The sequence below is a fragment of the Periplaneta americana genome, chromosome 12 (genome assembly GCF_040183065.1).
Source record: "Periplaneta americana isolate PAMFEO1 chromosome 12, P.americana_PAMFEO1_priV1, whole genome shotgun sequence".
Taxonomy (NCBI): domain Eukaryota; kingdom Metazoa; phylum Arthropoda; class Insecta; order Blattodea; family Blattidae; genus Periplaneta; species Periplaneta americana.
Window position 1 is genome coordinate 111212092 of NC_091128.1, and position 12347 is coordinate 111224438.

Below are 12347 nucleotides of genomic sequence, written 5' to 3' on the forward strand. Positions count from 1 at the left end.
GTTAACCCTAGGATGCATAACATAGGTCCATTGGACCCGGAGGAATATTTAATAATCATCTAAATAACTAATTCACATTGTGACTCTGCCCACTAAGTATGCTACTCTTGTTACTTCCTTTATACACCTATAGCACATTTGGTATTTTAGTCATTTATTTTATATATGTTTTTTATTCGTGTTCATATACACTGCACTTTTACATAACATGGGTCCAATAGACCCGTTGCATTAAATTATTTTATTACCGTAAGAATTATTGTCGTCTGCCATCTAAACAGAATCCTATGAACTACAAGAGCATATTTTCATGAATTGGCAAGATTGCAGCACTTGGAAATTGAAATTTCGACGATGATGAGGAATATATATCTCCAGCAAATGATGACAATACTCCGGATGATGATGAAGTTTCTTCTGCAGAACTGGATAGTGATGGTGTAAGAATGAAGATGAAAGCTGGATGCCTATTTCACATCAGGTCGACAATCAAAACACTTTAGTAGGATGACATGGAGGACAGAAACTCCTGCTCAGAGTAAACCTCCTGTCCACAACACTGTAAGATTTGCATCAGGTCCTTCAAGGGGTATAGAAACTGCTACTCTCAGAGGTGCCTGGGATTTATTTATCTCACAGAGTAGTTTGGATGAAACTGTGAGATATACCAACTTAGAAGCAAAAAGGTTTTACCTACTGAAGGAAATAAAATGGTAAGAAATATCAATAGATGTAATGGTTGCTTTCTTGGAATTTTGTTGCACACGAGAGCAGACAAATCTTGGGATATTCCAATAAAAGAACGTTTTCTTGGTAAATTTTTCAATCCATTATATAGAGCAGCGGTCATCAGCACACTGAACCCTCGGGCTAGCGTCTCTTACCTGCGGAGGAGACACTGCAATATGGTGTATTCACAGCTGCTGGCGGGTATGCTCTCTACCTCTTCCTGCTGCATGACGGGGCACAAAACGTTGCTCCGCTTACCCTTTACTCATTTCAGCGAGTGCTGACGATCACTGATATAGAGTTACAATGTCTGTGAATCATTTTGAAGTATGAGAAGATTTTTAAGTTTCGATGGTATGAGAACACGGAAGGTTAGATTACAAACAGATAAACTTGTTCTTATTTCTTATGTGTGGCAAATATTTACGGAACAGCGCAGAAAAGTAATGGTCCCACAACCAAATGTCACAATAGATGAACAGCTGGTTTCGTTTAGAGGCCGTTGTAGTTTTGTACAATATATGCCAAAGAAGCCAGCGAAATACGAGATCATAATTATGTAGATGTGCGAAGCAGAAACTGGTTATGCCATTCACATGATTGTGTATACAGGGGAAAAAAACCGGAGAACCGCCACAGAAGTATTTGGCTCTCAATATTGTGAAGTTTCTAAATCGCTCTGAACTTGGTAAACCCGAAATATCACCATGGACAATCATTTTATGTGCACCTTTGGCGCAATATAAACTGGAGAAGAAAGTGACAATAAGTGGGATCAATAAGACCAAACAAGAGAGACATTCCAAAAGAAATGAAATCCAATGCAAAACTGGCCAGTGAACAAAAGTGTATTTATATTTCACAAGGACATGACAATAGTTAGTTTTTGCCCAATGAAAAACAAAGCGCTATTCTGCTAAGTACTCTGGTAATGCTGTTCACGAACATCACCCAAAAAGAAACCTGAGAATGTAAAATACTACAGTCGCACTAAGGTTGGTGTTGATGTAATGCAGCGTTGTCAGACACAGCCTAAACGGAGCGGAGCGCTCCACTATAACTCGTTGCGAGGTCCGGTGCTTCCACAGACATAAGCAAGTTCACGCTCCGACTGGACGTCTCTAGCTCCACAACCGGTTTCGGAGCTTACAACTCTGACACTACTGATGTAATGGATCAGAAACTGCACAATTATACTTGTAAAATGCAAACCAAACGCTGGCCCATGGAGCTTTGGTGTAACATTTTGGAAGTAAATGCATTCATTCTGTATTGTACCCAGCACCCCATGTACCATAAAAGGACTTTTACACAAGAGGAGACTATTCATCAAAGAGATGTCAATGAAAATGGTCCAACCATACATAATTAGAAGATCGTTCAATCCCGTCTGCGTAAGTCGATTTATGTGGATATGGAAAAGTTCATCACTAACCTAGGTAGTAGTGTGCAAAGTAGCAGTAACAGTGGTGGCAATCATCAAAACAAGAACAGGAGATGTTTCCTATGCCCTACAGTGACAGATAGAAATACCAAATCTGTCTGCTATGTGTACAAATAATGTTTGTCAGGACCATAGTACAGTCGCCGTGGCGTTGTAGTCTAAGGCATCCTGCCTAGGACTCGCGTTACGGTATGCACGCTGGTTTGAATCCTCATGGGGGAAGAAATTTTCTCATAAAATTTCGGCCAGCATCGTGATGCACTTGGGGAGCTACGATAGGTAGCGAAAACCCGGTTACGCTGTGAGGATCATTGTGCTAACCACACGATACCTCCATTCTGGTTGGATGATCGTCGACCTCTGCTTCGGCATGTGAACGTGAGGACGGCAGCCAGCTGACCAGTCTTCGCACTTCATGGGCTATAGCGTCATGGATTTACTTTACTTTACTATAGTACAGTCGTGTGTAGTAAGTGTAAAGACTGATAAGATATATCTGTACTTGTGTGGTTATTCTTTACTGTTTCTTCTTCTTCTATCTCGTGAATACATCATATTATTATCTTATATAAATAAATATATGTGTTTGTGTTGCAACAAGAAATTATTTTCACTCGCTAATTAGTTATAAAACTATATTATTTCCTTTGCCCACAGAAAAAACTTTAGGAACCTACATTATCTTCTTGTAGAAATAAATGAATATAATATATGTTTGTATATTCACATGTTACTTAATTATAAAATTTTATATTATTTTCCACAATTAAAACTCCTAAATTCAAATTAAATTAAATAATAGATTAATATTATTCCATTTATGTGTAATTCATCATTAAATAGCATACGGGTCCAATGGACCCATGTTATGTAAATGTGTAGGAAAAGTAGCTCATGCATCCTAAGGTTAAAATTGAATACAAGAACAATAATTGAATAAAACTATAAAAACATTGACACTTGATATAAATTCTTCTCAGGGAAGATATCATTTTTCGTGGTTCACTTTTATGCGTATATTGTAATCAAGCAAGTTGGGAGAATTCATGGTTGCAGTTAGCTATTTTTGCTTTGTTTGTGAATTATGTTGCATAAATTGCATTAGACATTATATAAAGTTTTACCAAGCTTAATGGCGTTAAAATTGAGTTAAAATGAATAAATATTAAATATTAAAATAACAGCTTGAAGTGAACATATATTATACAGTTTGTTCAGGATGTCACATCTCGAAGCTCAGTCTGCCGAGTGTAGGCCTACTGTAAAAACGCGAAATTGAAGGACCTTGTAACTAGAGTCCGGATTTTATGTAGACCCTAATATGAAAATGAGGAATATGTACGTACATAAATATGTAGCTAAAATGACAAAATAATATGTTATGTAATAAATAAAAAATATGTAAGTTGAAATCCAACCTTTTTTAAAATGTATTTTTGCACACCGATAAGAACACGAAGTTGAAAAAAATTACTGGTGCGCATGTGATTCAAACACGTTTATTGCTTGAAGATGCAATTAATGATTACATGTTTTTCAATATATTTCTGTGGTCATCGATTGCCTTCTGTCTGTTAGAATGTTCTTATAAATGGAAAGCGACCTCTAAACTCATACGAAGTAACTGGCGCGTATTTCAGGAGAGGAATGGTACTCGGAACTATGTTCTCAGCAGGTTTCGAGACTTCGGACCCAATAGAGCAGTTCAGTGGGAAATCCGCATAACGGCGTACTGAGTATAGTGGTAAAGCGTACAGTGGGTGGGAGTACTGTAGAATGAATGCCAACAAATAAGCAAAGGAAAACGCTCTGGATTTGAAGGTTCTGACGAATAATTTGGTTTTCATACAAACCTATTTTAAAACTGTGTCTGAAACTATTACACGGTTAGAAAAGTCAGAGCAAGAGATGCCGGAAGCCCTCAAATTAATTTAGAAAATGATGCAGAGAATTAATGAGACATCAAGAACACCGGTTACTGAACGTGTAAAACAGAAGTGGAAATCAATTTTATCTAAATACAACGGATATGGAACATTGTGTAACATAAACAGCAAATTAGTGGACATAGAGTCACCTGAGAATAAAGGACCGTCTCTTAGAGACTGCAATGATGTTAAGTTTTTTCGTTTTGCTCCTATCACGTCATGCGACGTAGAGCGCAGCTTTCTACAGTACAAACATTGGCAGATAACCGAAAAAGATTTACGTTTGAGACAATGAGAATGTATCTTGTAGTAGGTACATTGCAATTTGGTACTGCAACGGCACTTCCTAAAGACGACCAATAGGATAAATGAAAAAATTAAAATTGCTACATGCTTATTTCCACCATTAACACTGTGTATAATTAAACACAAATGCTTATAAAAGACAGGAGAATAAATGCTTTTCACATTCTTTTGCCATTGTCATTGTGTAATGTATATTTACTTTCAGAATGTACATATGTATGTTTCCCCATACTACCGTACTCTACTCTAAATAGAAACGTTGTTACCTCAACACATCTCTATCTACCTGCAGCGAGTCAACAACCTATAGTGCATGCACAGTAAACTTATTTTATCGGGTCCAAAGTCTCGAAGCCTGGTTCTCAGGAAGCTGCAGGCACTCATCTTCAAGTATTTTGCATACAGTGGGAAAAATATTCCTCACTACACACACACACGCACACACACACACACACACACACACACAAACACACACACCTTTAAGTATTTTGCATACAATGCAAAAAGTTGTGTATCCTGTTTTTTTTTAAATGCAATTTTTTAATTTTACTGAAACACACCGATTGATTACTCCCGGCACAGAACTCAGTTTATTGGTTGCATCTTCCACTATCGGCATAAATTCATTTAGAGCCAGCCCCGAAATTTCCAGTTTTGTAATGGTGTTCGAAATCCAACTGAAGTGACTTGTGTTGTATGGTATCGAAGAAGCTACCTTCGAATCTTGAAAGGCACTCATGGACTCAGGCACAGATGATGCACTTTCAGGAGAAAATGTTTCCACCACCGACTTCACTGCCTCCAAATGTTCTTTAAAGAAGTTCACAGCTTCTATCCATTTAGTAATCATAGGCTGTGGAGGTAAAGGCACATCCGGTAACAATTTCTTGTAGCACTGTATGCGTTATTGAGATTTGCGGAACACTTTTTTTTGTTGCTGATATTAAACCATTCACTTCAGGGAATTTATCTCTTATGGTCTCAGTTACTCGGTATAGTCCATGTGCCAAACACGTGAACTGTGAAGTGAACTATATTGGGCTAAAACATAGACAGGGCTCCCGCAACTTTTAGCATATAGAATGCAGCATCTGGGTAGAACACCAGTCCTTTTCTTCGTTAATTTCTAACTCCTTAAGGTACGTTTTCCTCGGTGCGACTATTGCGATGATCGTTCAACGATGATCGTGCAACTATAATCGTTGAGCACTATTTCTTTGTATTTTCTAGAGTCGCGGCAGTCGCTCGGAGGAAAACAGCTCCATAGAAAATACAAAGAAATAGTGCTCAACGATCATCGTTGCAGGATTATCGTTGAACGATCATCGCAATAGTCGCACCGAGGAAAACGTACCTTTAACTCCGTTGTTGATGAATCGAGAAACTGTAGCTTGATTTCTCTGTTAGAGTGAATTGCATTAAATTAAATAAGGCTTGGACGGAGTCTCTGGATCCAATTTACCTGCGACGATATTTGCGATAAAACGACTCAAAACATCGATTGTCTCGTCAATGACAACCCATACGTAGGAATCACTAAGTTCAGTTCTAATAGCTTCCATTGTGTCAGTGTAGCGGGGGTTCAAATATTTTTTCCGTAGTGTTGATTCATCCGGAATATTGAAGTCGCAGTATTTGCGACGTAGGAATGCTTGAAATTTGGCACTCCAAGTTTATACCGTCGTATGTTTGCAGCAACCATTGTCATGCACAAATCTTTATTAAATTCACTGATAGAACACTAAGAAGGTTCCAGCATCACTTGTGTAAGAAGTACTTGTTTTTCCAACTGATCACGTTTTTTATTTATCGCATGAAGTTCAGTTCTTAAATGCTGTTCTAATTGCCAGTGCGTTTCTCACACACTTTGCACAGCACGATTTTACCATCACTAATAAAGGCATCGTCAATTGAAATCCAATCTTTTAACTTGGATGCGACTGGCACGGGGCAGCATAGCAGTAGACTAACTAGCTGTATCATCTGATGTCAGAATAAGCTTCTCAAGAAAATTGAAAGAACTACTGTTTTCTTTCAGATCAACTGTTTGTACCAAACGGTCATACGCACTGGGTAATTTTCACTCTGCCCTTCACTGCGATTGCAGTAAAATGAGTCAAAGACCCATACTTAAACGTTACTTCTTAAGGGATATAGAAAATGTTAGCATGGCAAAGGGATGCCCATTTTTTGACAGTATACATCATTACTTTCAATTATTAATTTTTTTTATGCATTAGAGATGAAGGGATAAATGTTATGAACAGTTTTCAATGGCACAACATGTGACTTAAGTCGAGGAAAAATTGTTGAAAAAAATGTGTATTCTTTCAAAATATGTAATATCCTTCAAAATATGTAATATTTTTTTCTTCTTCACTTCAAGAATAATATTAGGTTTGGTTTGAACTTGTTCCGGTACCCATTTTATCCTCGGTCTTTCTATATCCCTTTCCGCGTGGTCTGTAGTTCATTGTTAGCGCTGGAAGCCCGCTGTCGATGTCTTACAAGATGTAAATATGTAATATTTATTATGCACCAAAACATGTAAAAATATGCAACTTTAAACTTAGTAATAATGATCCCTTTGGTGTGATTCGCCGAAATTTTAGCTTTTCTTATAGCTACATCCTATATTTGAACAGAATATGTAATTACATAAAATTCGGACTCTACTTATAACTAGAGCCCGGTTGTTTAGGCATTTATTTTGGTTAAAATAGGCACTCATATAGGCACTAAAAATAGTAAAAAATAGTCAGTGAAATGGACATTTATTATTCATGAAAGCAGACAAAAAATAGACAAATATTTGTCTTAATAACCTATCCCATACGGTACTCACTTACCTTGGTTACATGTCACAAGATGCTTTTTTAATTTGTCAACTGTCATAGTGAGCCGCCTGTCAGAGAGAACGTTTTTCATGGAAGAAAAAGATCTTTCTACTTCCACTGAAGTGATTGGAGCAAACTTAAAACAATTTATTTTAGAAGGACTGTCCCTATTTTCTTTCAGAGATCGCGAAAACCGACTATTTATTGTCTCAAAAAGAGGGGTGTGAGAAGGGATTAGAGACTTCAAAGTATGCGTGACTTGTGCATATAAGCGACAACAGTAACGGGACCTGGAGACTTACTTTTAATACTTCCCTCATCCCCTTTCTTTCGCTGGTAAACCCCGAAGTGATCTGAGCTCTGAGGGTTATACTGTTCAAACATCTTTGTTAAGTGACATAAAAGATGAAATTGGTAGGGGAGAAAAGTTTACGACTTCTTGGAAACATATTATATATTGCTGGAGAATAAGATTCTCAGCAAATATGTGTGATGTGAATATATATTTTTAATTTGTACAACCGTTCTTTTTTGTGTTTTCATATAATTTATGTGCGGTTTATTTTAAACGCATTAAAAATATAGAAAATATACAATAACGACATAAAAAGGCTAAAAAAAAAGGCATTTAACCTTAAAATAGGCAACGGGAGCTAAAATAGGGGAAAAAAAGACAAAATAAAAATTGGGCCTATCGTTCCTAAATGTGTGTAAACGTGTTTATCTGTAATAGGTCTTTCATACATACACTCAGTATAAAAAAGGCATTTTGCCTAACATCCGGGCTCTACTTATAACGTAGTATGGTATTCCGAATTGGATTTCCAGAACAGGTTCTAACCATATAAATGGATTTGAAGATTTCTGATTAGGTAGGAGGTAACATTTTCATTCCCTACAAATTCCTTATGTCCAGAAATCCATAGAGAGTTCGACTGTATTATGGTTACATAGCTTAATGAGCGTTTACAAGTAGTTACAGATCAATAATTTAGACTGGATTCTATAGCTATTAAGAGCTATGTGAGTGTATATAATTATTTATCTTTCTACATTTTTCTAAGTTTTCCATCACCCACACTAAAATAGTATATGCAGTTCTGGAAATAAAAATTGGCTCAACTCTTGAAGCTCCTTACAGAGTAGCATGATTCACACCATAGCGGTTTAACAACGGTTTTAAACCTAATATTATTTGAATAGTGTTACAGGAAGGTATTTCCACAACTAATCCAAAAAGCACGAAATTAAAATTAAAAAAGATCAAATTAATGCCTAAGAGTCGTTATTAAACAAACAGGATGCAGTACGACAAGCCTGATCATAAAGCATTCCGGATCACATGGGCCTTTAACAGATTCATCAGCCCAATGAACTTCCAAGAAAACAACTTTTATCAAATTTCATTATGCTGCCATATAGCGACGGAAAATAAATCACGTTATAACCCTTATGGAATTGTACTGTACTCCCATGTAGCGGTTGTTATCAAAAAATGCTTTTCGACAGTGGAGGCTCTGGTGGTTGTTCTCTTTTTATGTTCTCATTTCATAACATGGGAATGGCCAATCTGATTTATAGATGTGATCAGGAGTGCTGACGTGCTTGCTCTCAGACTACAAGTTTGGGGTTCGAATCAGAGGCGGCGCTATATATAGGCGAAATAGGCTGCCGCCTAGGGCCTTGCGCCTGAAAAGGCCGCGCGACTATGAGTATTTAAAATTTGGTTTTTCATTCAAATACCTGTGTTTCCTTTTATTTACTTAGTTCTTCTTCTCTTTCCACATTCTTATTTATTTTCACCCTTAATGGAATATAATAATTGACACCGGAGTCTAGCTTCCAAAGTGCAATCAACAATGCATTCATTCATGCATTCATTCATTCAGTCGACCTGGTTGGCAAGTTGGTATAGCGCTGGCCTTCTATGCCCAAGGTTGCGGGTTCGATCCCGGGCCAGGTCGATGGCATTTAAGTGACAGGCTCATGTCAGTAGATTTACTGGCATGTAAAAGAACTCCTGCGGGACAAAATTCCGGCACATCCGGCGACGCTGATATAACCTCTGCAGTTGCGAGCGTCGTTAAATAAAACATAATTTTTTTTTTCATTCATTCATTCATTCATGCATTCATTCATTCATTCATTCATTTCAACACTCAATCAGTTTTCTTGGAACTCGTGTTTTCATTCCTCCCACTCCACGCACACATTCAATCAATATTGAAGAAATATTTGAGAAATTTTGTGGTATATATCGCATTACATAGATGACAACTGGGACTATAGAATTGTCCAATTACAAAAAAATTGACAGTGGAAAAAAATGTCCGTGCAAGATAACGTTAAACATTTGATACACTAGTTAAAAAGTCAGGAATGTTCAGATATTAAATCTTATTTTTCTCGAAATTATGTTTTGTGACATTGCCTGTTTTCCCCGGACATCCTTCAAATGATATGCCCCGATTAATTAAATTACCTGATAATTAAATAAATTTCAATTCTAGTTGAAGTACTTAAATCTAAAAATTTGTACCTTAAAGAAACTGTCGTACGATATTGAGAGTTCTGTAGGTTAATGAGGATGCATTTTGGACGCATTAATTCCTTCAGATACCAGAAACAAAAATTTTCATAATTTTGCATGAAAGTAATATATGGGGGAAATAATGCACGTGTTAAAGGAAAATAGTCCGTACGCATACTGGACGACGTGTACTAGTAACTAGGGACTTCCTTTACAGTTGGCAGAAGTTATTGCCGCCTGTGCTGTAATCATTGAGCTCTATACTAAAATGGAGGAAACACCGTATGTGCCACTAGATTCAAGCGCCGCCATGTTGTTGAGGGAATCTCTCTCTCTCTTTCTAACACAGTTGCTACAATGATGTTACCTCCCAACAGTGGCGGCTGATTGACTGAGGCAAGTGAGGCCGGGCCTCAGTCACTTGGCTTAACTGAAATCAAATTTTGTGTTTTCATATAATGTATTAGTTATTTGAAAGAAAGCATATATCGCTGTAGAAGCATTTGAAAACTTTGATGTATATAGACCTGTTTTTCAGTAAAATTTGTTCCTGAGGCCGGGATCGCTAGTGCCGGGTCTCGCTTGTGATGTATATAGACCTGTTTTGCAGTAAAATGTGTTCCTGAGACGAGGATTGCTCGTGCCGGGTCTGGCTTGTGATGTATATAGACCTGTTTTGCAGTAAAATTTGTTCCTGAGGCCAGAATCGTTCGTGCCGGGTCTCGCTTAATGCATTTCATGTCCTTTCGCGGGCTTTGAGTTTGCGCTTAAAACGTTGTAGCTGAGGCACAATTCGTCTGGCCTGGTCAGATTTCACTCGTCCCATCCATGGGCCGGCCTCAAGGGTAGAGTGGGGTGGGAATAGCAGTGGTGACTTGTCTTCCTAACTAGGCCATAAATAACAAAATTCCAGCTCTTTGGCAGGCAGAGATCCACTCGATTCTCTCCCCTCATGTCTCAGTTTATGACATATAAGCGAGGGTGTAATACAGTAGTGAATGTGGACCAATGTTGTTATGTATTTCGGGAAAATATAAACAGAAACAAATGAGAGAAGTAATGCTGGTGCAGTTAATTCATTGTTAGAGTGTCCTTTTTTGAGAAGAAATAATACTGAAAGAAAGGAAGTTTTAAATAAAGAGAGAGACTACCGAAATACCTACGACATCGCTGATAATTTTTCTCACACATAATCTTAAAACGCGAGTTTCTATTGCATCCTGGTATGGGCAACATAAATGGTTATGTGGTAATGTGATGCAAAATAAACTTCTCTTGGCCTTGTTTGTTGCTGTCAAAGAAAAAAAATAAAAAGGAAAGAAAGAAAGGGGGATTTCAACACATATGGGTTGCTTCATCACACTGAAACAATCACTGAAACTCAGAGCATAACAGCTTATTTGGTGAGTGAAATTATTATTTTTCATTGATAATAATAAGAATAGACTAATAACAATAATAATAATACAGTAATAATGATATTAATAATATAATAACAATAATAATTAATATCATAAACATTTCCTATCGGAGGCAATTAAACTAGTTGCATCTGGCCTCACCGAGGATTTCGATCACCTGCCGCTACTGCCTCCCAACTCCGTGTATGCATATTGAAATTATTTATATTGTGGCTTACCTTGAACTATTTCTTTCAATTTAATATGAGCAGCTGCGGACTGGAAGGTCCGGGGTTCGATCCCAGGTGGTGACAGGATTTTTTCTCGTTGCCAAACTTTCAGAACGGCTCCGAGGCTCACTCAGCCTCCTATAAAATTGAGTACCGGGTCTTTCCCGGGGGTAAAAGGCGGCCAGAGCGTGGTGCCGACCACACCACCTCATTCTAGTGCCGAGGTCATGGAAAGCATGGGGCTCTACCTCCATGCTCCCCAAGTGCCTTCATGGCATATTACGGGGATACCTTTACCTTTTACCTTTTATGAATTCCCTAAACCTTTATGTAAACATCATGAATGAAATTAATTATATACTGTGCTCTACATTACCGGTACTTCTAACTTAAAAAACATACATATCGTACCAGTATAAAAATATGGAAACCAAAGACAAATGCAGTATATAAAAGAAATCTCTTGCCTTATCTAGGCCATGCACTACTCTCGATCAGGATAAATATGGCTTAGGAATAGTAAAGATGAAATTAAAGTTAAATACAATATAAGAAAAGTACACAATTATGTTCATAGAGTTTTAAACATATACTGTACTATAGTACTGAAAGTAAACCGAAACATATATTTTGAACTAGAAAGATTTATTCGCCATTAAAATTGTATAATTTTTGGTTTTGTCACAAGTTTAATTACCCAATATACTCGTAAAATAATGTAACTAAATATACCGATTTTTATAGATACCAGTATCTATACTTTGACCTCAGAATATAAACACCTGTTACCGGTATACTTAATTGTATGTGATATAAGAGCTGAATTTCCTTTAAAATTTATTATCTTGTTAACAGAAATACACTAAAGTAAGAAAGCCAAGTATAAACATAATAAATACTAAATAACGGTACATAAACACTAGAAGAAAAATTCATTACATCA